A 13442-nucleotide genomic window follows, 5' to 3' on the forward strand; every position below is an offset into this window, starting at 1 on the left:
TTGGCACAGGCTGTGTGGGGCAGGAGGTCCTTGTGTTGGGAGCAGTGGGAGTGAACTGTGTGTGGTTGTGTCTCTGAGCATGATTGTGAATATTATGGTGTGTGTGTGTGATTGTGGCTGGAGGTATGATTGTTTCTCTCTTTGGGGGTTGGGCTAGCATGCCCCTCTGGGTGTGTTGTGTGTGAGTGTTCTTGGGATTGTGTGAGTCCCTTTGTGCGTCAATGTGTGTGTGTCACTTGCTGCAGGATACAAAATCCTGCAAAGCCAACACACACACACACGAGAGAGCAGGGCTCAGCCCCGCCAGCAGGGGGCAGCAGGGACACGTCTCTCCTGGGCCAGCTTGGACAGTTTCCCATCACGACCCGGCACAGTGCTGGTGCCCCCACACGGGGGTGGGCAGTGACCGGGCGGGGGGGGGGGCAGAAGGAAGCACTTTGGGAAAATCAGTCAAGGCCCTTAGCAGAGCTGGGACACAGATCCAGTGACTCCTGCACCACCCTGGGAGGGCAGTGGGGTCTAGTGGTCAGAGCAGGGAGGCAGCTGGGCAGCAGGACCCCTGGGTTCTATCCCTGGCTCTGGGAGTGGAGGGGGTCTAGAGCAGGGGGACTGGGAGCCAGGACTCCTGGGTTCCATAGGGGAGGGGTGTTTTTCCCTGTGCTCCCCTCCCTAGAGATCCCAGCCCAGCCCCCTAGTGGAGAGTGATGGGAGCGGGGGAAGTTGCTCTCCCACTTCAGAAACATGATTCAACCCCTCCCCCCCCCATGGGCTGTGACATCATGGATCTCTCCCTGCCCCAGGCAGACAGTAGAAGCCCCGCCCCCCCCAGAGAAGGGGGGTCTAGTTGCACCCACAACAATCCCACTCATGGTTGCAAAGAAACCCCCACATCCCCACAAACCACTGCTAGGACAGGATCTGCTGCTTTCTTTTCACCACGAGCTGCTCCCCGCCAGGCACCACACCCCATTCACACGCCTTTGGTCAATATGCAGCTCAGTGGCAATCACTGCCCCGAAGTGACTCTGGTGCAGGCACCCACAGCACGAACTCCCCACACCGGATTCTGTCCACACACAGAGAATTCTCTCCGCCGGGCTCCTTCGGTTCCTCTCGCTGCTCTCCGTCCTGCCGCCAGACACTGCTCATCTGCATAGCCCCGCCCATGGACACGTGACACCTTCTGTCGTTTCGGTCTCGAGTGAATGAGTCGCCTGCAGAGAGTGATCACGTCACCACACGTCACAGCCCCCGGGTGGGGATTGTCTGTGAGCCCCGCGCTGGGGGCGGGGCTTCAGGGAGAGACCCAGCCCCATAGACAGACTGGGGCAGGGAGATATTGGGGGAAGGGATGAGGGGATGGTGGGAGAAGGGGGGAGGGAGAGACCCAGCCCCACAGACCCATAGGGGCAGGGAGATATTTGGGTCAGGACGGGAGAAGGGGGGTTGGCAGAGACCCAGCCTGGGGTGCAGGAGAAATGGGGTAGGGTGGAGGGAGACATGTCGGGTGGGGGTGGGGTGTGTGAAATGTTGGTCCAGGGAATCTGAGTCACTCCCAGGACACGCTGTGCAGGGGGGAGCAGAGGGGCAGGGAGAGAGCCCCAGCCCCAGCCCCACAGAGCCCCGGAGGTATATTGGGGGCAGGGGAGGGGATGGAGGGAGGAGAGACCCACCCTCATAGACCCCTAGAGGCAGAGAGATATGGGGGGGGTAGGAGAGGGGATGGCAGAGGAGACACCCATCTCCATAGATCCCCAGAGGCAGGAAATGAGGGGAGCAGGGGGGAGGGATGGATCCAGCCCTATAGACCCGTAGGGGCAGGGAGATATTGGGGGCAGGAGGGGAGAAGGGGGGTTGGCAGAGACCCAGCCCGTGGTGCAGGGAAATGGGGTGGTTTGGAGGGAACTGGGGAGGAGAAGAGACACAGGGCAGGACACATGCTGGGACAGGGAAACTGACTCACTCCGAATACATGCAGAGCGGGGCAGGGCGGAGGCAGATCATGCTGGTCCCAGGGTAATTTCGGGGGGTTCTGATTCCCCTCTCAGCCAGGGGGCTCCCCTCTGGGCTGAGGAGCCCTGGGGTGGGCGGGTGCAGGGGCTGGGTGTGTGTGTCAGGCTGGGGGAGCTGCCTGGGCAGAGGGGCTGGAACCAGGGGCAGCTCCCGGCACCAGCACACCCAGCGCCTGGTTGGGGTGACAAGCTGCAGGGGGGGGCTCTGCTGGTCACCGCGAGGGCAGCAGGCACCCCAGCCCCTCCCCCACTCTACCCCCCCTCACCCCCCTCCCCTCCCCTCCCCTCCCAGAGTTGGGGGAGAACCCAGGAGTCCTGGCTCCCAGCCCCGCCCCCGAGTGAAACACAAAGGACAAACCCTAATGTCTCCAGTAATTCTAGGGGACAAAATCCCTGGTGCAGAATAAAATTCTGCCTCCTTAAGCTCATGTTTTCCATGCTTAGATTTCGTCACCAGATGGATCAGACTGAACATGTTTCAAACCTCAAGGAGGCTCTTACCTTCTAAACAGGGACGGCTGATCTCTAGTAAACTCACTAAAAGGGAAGGAGAAAATTCGAAAGAGGTTCCTCCTGGTGCTCATGTCCGTGACCCCGAATACTCTCTCAGTCCTCAAAGAGAGACCTGGAGAAGGAGACTTGCTGAAGCAAAGCCACAGGGGTCTCTGAGGTTTCCCTGGCCCCTCACCCCTGTCCTGCCTGCCTGATGTCAGCATCTCTCTGTGACGTCACCACCTCCACACCACCTTTGACCAATAGTCTGAGGTCCTGCAAAAAGCCTTTGTGATGTCACTGCCACACCCCTCCCTTGCTGTGCTAATGTCCTGCCCCTGGCCAGGCACTTTGGAGGTTTGAGCTACTCCCTGTGGATCACCCCACTCAAGGAGCGTTCGTTCTAGGAAGCAAGCCGGTAGTTTTGGATCATCTACAAATTCTATCAGCTCACTGTTTAGCAGATCGTTTATGAATATACTGACTAGTACTGGCCCCAGTAGAGACACCACTAGTTACCTGTTTCCATCCTGAAAACTGACCATTTATTCCTACCCTTTCTTTCCTATCTTTTAACGAGTTATTGATCCACGTGAGGACCTTCCGGAGGTGAAAGTAAGCCGGTATGTTCCGGTATGGGGTACTGGCAAAAGCCGGTATGCTGTGCCAGCCCGGCCCGGCTTCCCCAGGCTGGTGATTTAAAGGGCCCAGGGCTCCCTGCAGCGGCCGGAGCCCCAGGCCCTTTAAATCACCTCCCAAGCCCCCCTGCCAGAGCCCCAGGGAGCAAATCACTGCCATGGATGCTGCTCTCTCCCGCTCTGCCAACACAGAGCAGGGGCAGCAGAAGCTTCCTTACAGTGTGGGGGGCACCGTTGTCCGAACTGTGGCACCCCCATGACACCTTCCCTAAGGACCCCCACTCACAGCACCTCTCCCCCCGAGGCCACACCCACAGAACGCCTCTTCCCCAAGACTGCACCCTCCCCCTCATCATTTGTCCTAACAGCCAGTAAAGAGTGGTGGGGCCATGGCCCTCTAAACCCCGTTCCAGCACCCCTGACACAGAGCTAAGCAGGCAGCAGTGTGTGCGTGTGACAGAGAGTGCTGTGCTGAGCTGAGCCAGTGAGAGAAGCGGTGCTGATGTCGGGGCTGTCCCCTGCCTAAGGACTGGTTGCTTCCAGCAGCTGTCTGAACTTAGAGACAGTGTGCAACATACTCACTCTTCCGCAACGCACACACTGTCTCCCCCCCACACACACACACTGTCTCTCCCTCCCACACACATTGCAGTTGGAAAGCAGCTGGCAATCTAGTAGGCTGCCCATGGAACAATGGGCTAGAAACCTGCATCATGTGATGCTGTACCAGCCCGTGAGGCATTGCAAACTCTTCCCAAAGCACCCTGCAGCCAGTTGCACAGTGGGATGGCTACCCACAATGCACTGCTCTCTGTGGCAATGCAAAAGATGCTAGCATGGATGTGCTCTGGTGACACAGGGGCATAGGGTGGACATGCAACAGCTGTTCAATTAAAACACTTTAGTTAAAGCCATGTTACTCTTTTATGTAGACATAGCTTAAGAGTGAGACAAGACCCAGCTCCATTGAAACTAAAGAACCACAACTTCCTCTGTAGTTGGCAGGATTTGAACCTGTGCAGGGAGACCCCAATTATAAATAAATAATGAAGTTGCTTTAAGCACAGGGGAGAGAGCTGTCTCATCCGTGCAGTTAACCCATCTCCCCGAGAGGTGGTAGCTATGTCAGTGTGGGGAAGCTATGTTGGTGTGTGTGCAAGCTGTGGTGTCTACATGTGTATATAAAGTTTAATCAAACCCCATTTTCAAAACCCTGTGGTCTGGGAATAGAAAAGGAGCTCTCTGAGGCAGAGCCCGTCCTTCAAAATCCTTAAGATCACGGACTTGCCAATGCAAATGTCATAGGGGTATAGCTCAGTGGTAGAGTGTTTGACTGCAAATTAAGTGGTCTTTGGTTCAAACCCCAGTGACCCCTTACAAGCCTGTTTCTTCAAAAAAAATAATTCCATTTCTAGTATGCTCAGGAGCCCCACTAAATAGGGATTTCTGAACTGAATGGGCGCACACACAATGTTTTCCTGTGCAAATGCATAAAAACCTAGCAAACATGTCCCCCAGCTGAAATCAGTTCCAATCCTCTAAGTGTCTAGGTTTGTTTTCATCAATGAAACAAAGGCACATGAAGACACATTTGCTGGTCCTTGGCCTCCATGGGCTACAATGTGCAGAAGAACAAGAACCACATTCACTTGGGAGGCATGGACTAGTCTGTATTACATTTGGTAAGTAAGTTGCCATTGGGACTGAAAACTCTACTGGAGGTGGACAGGAGCCTGTTACAAAACTAAAATAACCAAGATTTACCAAACTCCCTGTTACACATTCAAGCCTCTGTTTGTGCACACGGCATCAACTGGGGCTCTAATAAATGGCAGCCTTCCTTTAACACAGATCATTGTTCCTTGTGACTTTCAGATGCATTCAAATGGCAGCTGTTCAGAGGTCATGTGCTGCTAGTTCATGAGCAGCAGCAGAGTCTCTGTACGTTTACCAACCGTAGAGCTGGGTGTGTCTGCATCCAAGTAACTGCAGAGTCAGTGTAGTACCAGACAGTTAATTGCACAGTCTCACTTTCTGGTCTCATTGATCATTTGGGTAGAAACAGCAACGGTTTGGTGGGTTTTGGTTTTTTTCCCCTTCGTTTTCTCCTAAGGAATGTGTGATCTTGAGCATGTTAGTTTAAGTTCCCTGTGGGTCAGGAAAATTCCATCTCCTTGAAATAGCTGGGGAAGTGACCTGTTTGTATAACCTAGAATAAAGGAGCTTTTAAAGAAGAAACTGCTTTACAAATATGCTGGGATAAAAACACTAAATTCCACGGCCAGACACCAGGCCAGGATCAACTGATGGGACCAGGATCAATTAATTACAGAAGAAACAAACTCTTGGGAAGTAGCTGTAATTTGTCCCCAAACCTTTCCTTGTTCTCATATGCTATCAGGGATTCTCTTCTAGAGGGCAGAGTTAAGGTTATCTGGGCATGTACCATCACTCTGTATTCCCGGTTTTTCCAGAGTTTGAGTTTTACTGGACTCAATGTTCTGGAAGGTAAGAGATATTCACAGTCAAAGTTAACTCTCTGTTAACAAAGGTTTTGTTAGTGGCAAATAATGAGACTAAGCCCTCACTGTGGTAATTCCACGGACTTCAGTGTACTCTTTCCCCATTTCTAGTTCCAAAAAAATAAGCAAATTAAAACAACCTTGAGACCTAAAATGCTGTGAGAAAATGGAAATTTGAGTAGCTCAGATATTTCAGTATCTTCTGTGTCTTGTGCGTATGTAAATGGCACAGCACATTAATTTATAAGCACATCTTTCTTAACTTCTTTAAATATTCTGTAGTACATTGACTAGATCAAGTGGGTTGTTCAATGCAGTGAAGTTTTCATGCATTGCCGAAAACATATTTTTCATATTATGTAAATGAACACAACTCATTGAACACAAAATTCTGTATTTCATGCTGTGAACTGTGTCGGTAGCTCAAATTAATAGGTTTATTTTCTCTCTCTCTTTCTCTTTCTGTGAGGCACAACAAAATAATTTAGTGATGCTGAAAACATTCCCTTCTCCTCCAGAACTGCCTTGGAATCACCTTCCCTTTGTAGATTAATCTGCCCCTGTGTCTCTACAAAGAAAATATAGTTTCTATGAAAAAAACACAATTTTTTAATTAAAGGGACTGAACAGAATAGGTTACTCAGACATAGGTCAGGGGTTTGTTACAGGAGTGGGTGGGTGAGATTCTGTGGCCTGCATTGTGCAGGAGGTCAGACTAGATTATCATAATGGTCCCTTCTGACCTTAAAGTCTATGAGTCTATGAGAATAGCCACATGATGGCGACACATCTGGAATGCAAAGCAACTCCTGGTTTGCACATTGATGGTGACAAGGGATTGAACTCGACTCCCCTCTTTTCACAGACACATTTGTTTTATTCTCTGAGGTCAAACATAAGTTTAAATGTTGTACTTAGTCCTCTGCCTTGTAGCTTCAACAGCCGCAGATGAAGATGAGTTACTGCAGCCTAGACCTAGTGTCCGTGTTTAGGTGGTTTTCACCTAAACGTTCAAGCAGCTCACAGTAATGTCCCGAGCTCCCCAAGTCCCGCTGACAGCTGAGCTCTTCCTGCCCACTGAGCCCAGCGCAGACAGTGGGTGGGGGGTGAGTTTGTACCCAAATAACTGACAGAGCCAAGCAAGGAGCAAAGAAATGTTTGCTTCGGTCACTAGGTCTGTGTTTCTATTGCTCGTTTGCTCTCTCCCCTTCCCTGTTAAGGAGCAACGGTAAGAGAGGAAGAGGTTAAAACATGTGCTAGGTGGTGGCTGGGTTTGGATGACAAATTTAAAACCATCACAGCGCCCTCTAGTGTGACACTGACACCATCAGATTCTCACCTTTCACTCACACTTCATTAATAACAGTTTCCTTGAACTACTTTGCTATGATTATTTCAATAGCTCCTACACCGATACCTGCTGTCCCTTCTGGCTGGTTAATTGCACTATTTGGAACCTGCTCCTAAAATTACACCCTTCCTGGGAGCAAGGTTCAGAACTGCCCAAGAAAACCCCATTGGGTTTCAAGTGCAGCCCAGGCAGGGTGGCAAGGGGACAGCCCAGGGGTCTCAGAGCTTCTTCTTCCTCACAGAGAGAAGGTTAAGGGGGGCCACTAGTTATGACTCCTGGGTTCTAGTCCTGGCTGTGGAAGGAAAGGGGTGTCTAGTGGATTAGAGTTGGGGGTCTAGAAATCAAACAGAGAACATCTCCCTTTTCAGCTTCAATGCTTGTTGAACAAGAACATGGCTTCTCATCTCTTCGGTTTCAGAGGAGCAGCCGTGTTAGTCTGTATCCTCAAAAAGAACAGTAGTACGTGTGGCACCTTAGAGACTAACACGTTTCTTAGGTTCTGTTGCCATCATGTGGCCATTTCATTTCACTTCTTATTGTTAAAAGGTCTGGGTACTTCAATGAGGCTAATCATCTAGTGGAACAAGCTCCGCAAGGGACGTGGTTAATTCCCCATCACTGCCGTGTGTAAATGAAGACCGCAGCTCTTGCTGCAAGACACCTGGTGTGTGGGTGTCCCTGTTCCCCCTTCAGAATCTCTGGTACATGGTGCTTCCCTCCTCCCAGTTCAAGATCCCCATCATGTGGGTGCTTCCATCCAGGATCTCTGGTGGGTGTCTCTGTCCCCACCCCATGAACTAGCTCCCGTGTGTGGTTTCCCCTGCCTGCCCCCATCCGGGATCTGTGGGTGTCTCTGTTCCCCTTTTCAAGATCCGTGTTGCTTGGGTGCCTCCCTCCCCCCAAGTCAGAATCCCCAGCGTGTGGGTGCTCCCATCCCCCTCTGCAGGCTCTGCGGGGGGTGTCTGTATAAAAAGAGACCGTGTCTCACTGTCTTGCCCAGGCTATGCTGCAGGGGCTATTCACAGGTGTGATCCCACTACTGATCAGCACAGGAGTTTTGACCTGCTCTGTTTCTGACCTGGGCCGGTTCACCCCTCCTTAGGCAACCTGGGGACCCGAAGCTTCCCCAGGATCACCATATTGATGCCGAGCTTAGTGTGGACACCTGATTGGCACAGCCCGCTGCAGCCCAGATCTCCTGAGCTCAAGTGATCCGCCGGCCTCAGCCTCCCCAGGAGCTGGGATCACAAGCACCAGCCACGGAGCCCGGCTTGTTTGGGGGCCTGGCAGCTGGAGCTTTAAACTCTAAGCCTGGTCTCCCAGATCACAATGGAGGCTGCAGCGTCTGACCCAGGAAGCTGAACCCCAATATCCTGAGCAGAGAGGGACAGAGCGTTTGAGCAGCTTCCCTCCTTTAGCTCTCTGGGTAGAGCAGCTAATGAGAGAATTGCTGATCTCATTTGTCCCACTGTCCATGACTCTGGATTAACAATGTTCTCAATGAAACCAGATTTCAGAAGGAATGAGTCCAGAACGCTGTGGAAGAGACCATTGTGTGGCATTTCTAGCCCCCTTCCCACCTGTCTCACCCCCCAGATCTAGGACAAGGACTGGGTGGGGGAGGGGCATGAATATTCCCTGCGGGACCAGAAGTTCCTGCAGTTTTCAAGAGGGGAGAAATGAAAAATCTGTGATTTCACCTGACAGTGTTTGGTAAGTGGATAGAAAGTTACCAGGGTGAGTGGGCCTGGCTGGGGGCTGCCTGGCCGCGCTTGGAGCCAGGATTGTGGCACAAACTGATCCGGGAGCAGGATCAGGGTTAGTAGCAGCCCCCAGACACCCCCCAGTACCCAGAGCCCAGACCCCACAGCCGGGGCCCCAGACACCCCCCAGTGCCCAGACCCCACAGCCGGACCCCCAGACACCCCCCAGTGCCCAGTACCCAGACCCCACAGCCGGGGTCCCAGACACCCCCACAGCCCCAGCCAGGCTCCTGCCAGATCTTCCCTGGCCCCCAGTCCCCAGAGTCCCTGGCCAGGGGCCCAGACACCCCCAGAGCCCCACCAGCCCCAGGGAGAGCTGGACACTGGCGAAGGGGGGAGAAAATGGGGCACAATCGGGGGGGGGCAGGGAACTTCTCAGGGGTTGGGGGAGGGGGGGTCACCCTGGGGGCTGCTCGTGGCTCTCTAGGGAGAAAGGGGGCAGGGCGGGGGGGGGCAGCGGTAAATCCGAGGGGGTCTCAGCCCCCCCCTTTCTCTCCCCGGGACCTGGAGGCTGCAGCTCCGCAGCGGGGGCGGGGCCCCGGCCGGGCACGGGGGGGGGTTAATGAAGGTCTCTCCCGCCGCGATCTGCGCATGCCCAGAGCACAACGGCACAAACCCTTCTCCGGCCCGGGAGAGGCTCCAACGACCCCGCGCGAGCCAGGCAGAACCGCAGCTCCCCGCGCGCGTTCGCGCTCCGGCTCCGCCTCCCTCGATGCCGTCACTTCCGCTCCAGGGAGAGTCCGGAACTACATCTCCCAGCCTGCCCCGGGGGCGCGTCCGCCCTCTCCAGCCCAGGTGAGGGAGGGGTCAGCAGCGAGAACTGCGCATGCTCCGTGCGAGCCCCGCTGGGGGCGGGAGAAGAAAGCTGCTGCTGCTGCCTCCGTGTGAGCCGGTGAGTGAGAGACCCCGGGGGGGGCGGGCACGTGACTCTGCCCCGGGGAACCTGGGAGAAGCCTCGGAGCCGCCTCGGCCCCGGGAGCCGCATCTGGGATGGTGTCGGGCGGGGAAGGTCGGGGGAGGGGGCGGGGAGTTAATTGGCTCCTGTCCCTGTTTGCGCCTCTCGCCCCCGGTACAGAGTCTCTCCGGTTCTGCCCCGTTTCTCTCTCGGGGTCTCGCTCGGGCTGTAACATCCGGGGAGATTCGCCCCCCCCGATCCGCTCTCTCGGCTCCCCTGTTTCCCCCCCCCCCGGTCTCTCCACGAGTCTCCAATGTCCATTTAAAATCTCTCCGATGGGGGGTCCCCCCCCCCGTTTTACCTGCAGCGATTTGTCCTTGTCCGGGTGGGAAATTGTTGCCCTGGGTCCGTCCCCAGCACGTGGCTGCCCCTGGCGCGGGGGGGGGTGAGATGCCGGTTCTCTGCCAAGGCGGGGGCGGGAGGGGCACGTGTCCCCCGTGGGGGCTGCCCGGACCCCGGTTTCCCAGTCCCAGTTACTGCCCCCAACTACCAACACAGCCACCTGCCTGTCCCCCACTGCTGCCCCCTTCCCTCATCCAGGGACCTGCCAGCTCCCCCTGCCCCCCCTTTGCCCTCTTAAAGCAGCTCCTCAAAGGGCTCCCTGCTGCCCATGGGAATGGTGGGGGGAGCCATCACTTTCTGTATATGTTTTGGATAGTAATATAAAATCCAGTCCAACAGCCCCCCTTTTCCCTCTAGTTATTTAACAGTAATACAAAATCCCCTCAGACCTTGGTGGTGGTCATAGAATCATAGGGTTGGAAGGGACCTCAGGCAGTATCTAGTCCAACCCTCTGCTCAAAGCAGGGCCAATCCCCAACTAAATCCTCCAACAGCTTTTTACCACAGATTTCTAAATGGCCCCCTCAAGGACTGAATTCACAACCCCGGGTTTAGCAGGCCAGTGCTCAAACCACCGAGCTATCCCTCTCCCCTCTCTCATGTTATCAACTGTGCAGTTTCTGACACGTATTCTCTGCAAATCTCAAAGATTGATAAAACTTATCCTCAACCCCACTTTTTCTCCAATTGTCTATTTCTAAATGACTATGGCCTGAGATTTTTCCCTGTCTCTCTAATTATAAAAAAGTAAGAAAATCTCAAATTTACACCTTTTCTCAGATTCCTGAACATGGATATAAAATGTTGGCAAATGTTGCCCATTTTCTCTCTATTCAGTTATCAGATATTGATGTGAAACACTCAGATTTTACCTCGTATCAACAACTGATATAAAATCCCTCTGATTTTCCACTTTCCTCTCTAAACGGATTTAATACCCATCAAATCCAGAGGCCTCCCCCTGTTTGGGGGATCAGTGGTTCCCAGCTGGTAACAGGAGAGTTGGCTGGACCCTTTCCTTTTCTCCAGCTGGCACTGGGTGAGGAGGTCACTCTGAGTGCAGCGTGGGTCCAGAAGTGTCCCAAAGCCCATGACAAATGGTCTCTGGGAGGGGTTGCTTCCCGCAGTGCGAAGATGTAGCTAGTGACAGGGCATGGACCTTTCTTGCCCTCCAGGCCTTCCATTATCCTGTTAAAGCAGCACCCCCCAGGGATCCCTCTGCTTGTGTGACTGGCCAGCAGGGGGCAGTGATAACTTTCTATCCACTTAGCAGACACAGTGAGGTAACTGTTGCTGGGGTAGGGGATGGGGTGTCTGTGTGGGGAGATTGCAGCTGGAGCTGAAGGGGCATTGTGGGAGGGGGAGGCCTCTGGGTGACTGGGCAGGGGGTTCTGGAGGTTTGGGGGGGTGGGTTCTGATGTGCCCAGCCCTGAGGCTGTGGGTCCTGGAGGTGGGTATCGCTGGGGACTTGTTGGTGCAGAACAGTGAGGGTGGGCGTCTCTTGGGGAGGCGGGGCAGGGGGTTAGAGGGAGCCTGGTGCTGTGCGAGGGGCTCAGTCATGCCCAATGCACAGAGCTGGGTGGGGGAGTCCCAGGCGCTAGGTCGGGATGCCAGGCAAGCAGAGGGAGGGGTCCCGTTGTAAAGCATCAGGGGGTCCCAGGCAAATGGCCTGGCAGGTCCTGCTGGAGAACAGGTGGGGGTCCTAGGCAGGCAATAGGGGAATCCTGGGCAGGCAGTGAGGGACTGAATTCCCGGTGAGGGGTCCCCTGGGGGGGTGGTCCCTGGCTGTTGGGGGCTCTTGGTGGGGGGAACCCTTTAGGATTCCCACCCTGCCAGTGATGATCTGGTGGGGGTTCTCTGGCCAGTGGGGTGCTGAGGGGTATCTGGAGTCCCTGTTCAGGGATTTGGGGGTTGGGTCCCAGGGAATATCTGGTGGGACCCTGGCTGCGGGCTCTGGGGGTGTCTGGGGGCTGCTACTAACGATGCTCCTTCTATCTCATCAGCTTGTGCCAGAATCCTGGCTCCAAGCATGTCCCAGCATTCCCCAGCCAGGCCCAGTCACCATGATAACTTTCTATCCACTTATCAAACATCTTGAAAACTCCAGGACCTTCCAGTTCCATTGGTAAAATTTGTGCCCCGAGTCCTTATACTAGATCTGATGGGTGAGACAGGTGGGAAAGGGGCTAGAAATGCCACACAATGGTCTCTTCCACAGCATTCTGGACTCCTTCTTTCTGAAATCTGGTTTCATTGAGACCATTGTTAATCCAGAGTCACTGCATGGAAAGACAGGGAGTGACTCCAGATGGACAGTGGGGCAAATGAGATCAGCAATTCTCCCTGTGAGGAGGGGCTCTGATTAGCTGCTCTCCCCAGAGAGCTAAAGGAGGGAAGCTGCTCAAACACTCTGTCCCTCTCTGCCCGGGATATTGGGGTTCAGCTTCCTGGGTCAGACGCTGCAGCCTCCATTGTGATCTGGGAGACCAGGCTTAGCAGCTGCTGCTCCCCCAGTGGGGTTCTGTGCTGGGATGTGACCTTAATTAAAGCTTTTTTCTCTGCCCGGCCCAGGGGATAACTTTCTGCAGCTGGTAGTAGCTCCCTAGGGCAGCCCTAGGCCCTGTTAATGCAAATTCTGAGCCACAGACTCCAGGTTACTGAAAGATCTCAGGGAAAGTGACTCTGCACAAACAGCGCCAGGAGAAAATCCAGCCCTGGGAGAGCAAAAACTCCACCAGAGAGGTCCTTTGGGGCCATCTGCCTGTCCCAAGTCAGGGTAAAGGAGGAGGGTTGGGCGTGGGGCTAGCAACTCCACCCTGTAAAAATCAGCTTGCTACAGAAACGCCAACAATAGAGTTAACAGAGACTTTTAGCCTGGAAAAAGAAGGGTCTTCAACTCGAAGACGCATGATGCTGGGTGGTGAAAGCCGCGAGGAAGCCACTAAGCCGATCACCCTTCTTACAACCAGGAGGATTACCATCGGCACATGGAACGTGAGGACCATGTACGAGTCAGGAAAGACAGTGCAGGTTGCAGCAGAGATGAGGAGCAACAACCTGACCCTACTAGGCATTAGCGAGACAAGATGGACGCAAGCTGGACAGAGACGACTGTTGACAGGAGAGCTGTTGCTGTATTCAGGACATGAAGAGAGTGACGCACCCCACACACAGGGAGTAGGCTTCATGATGTCCAAATAGGCACAGAGAGCACTGATTGGTTGGGAGGCACATGGTCCCAGGATCATCACAGCATCCTTCAGAACTAAAATGAAGAGGATTAAGATGAATGTTGTTCAGTGCTACGCTCCAACCAATGACAGTGAAGAGGAGGACAAAGACTACTTTTACAACAGACTCCAGGAAA

This window comes from Mauremys mutica, unplaced genomic scaffold (genome assembly GCF_020497125.1).
Source record: "Mauremys mutica isolate MM-2020 ecotype Southern unplaced genomic scaffold, ASM2049712v1 Super-Scaffold_100125, whole genome shotgun sequence".
NCBI lineage: Eukaryota > Metazoa > Chordata > Testudines > Geoemydidae > Mauremys > Mauremys mutica.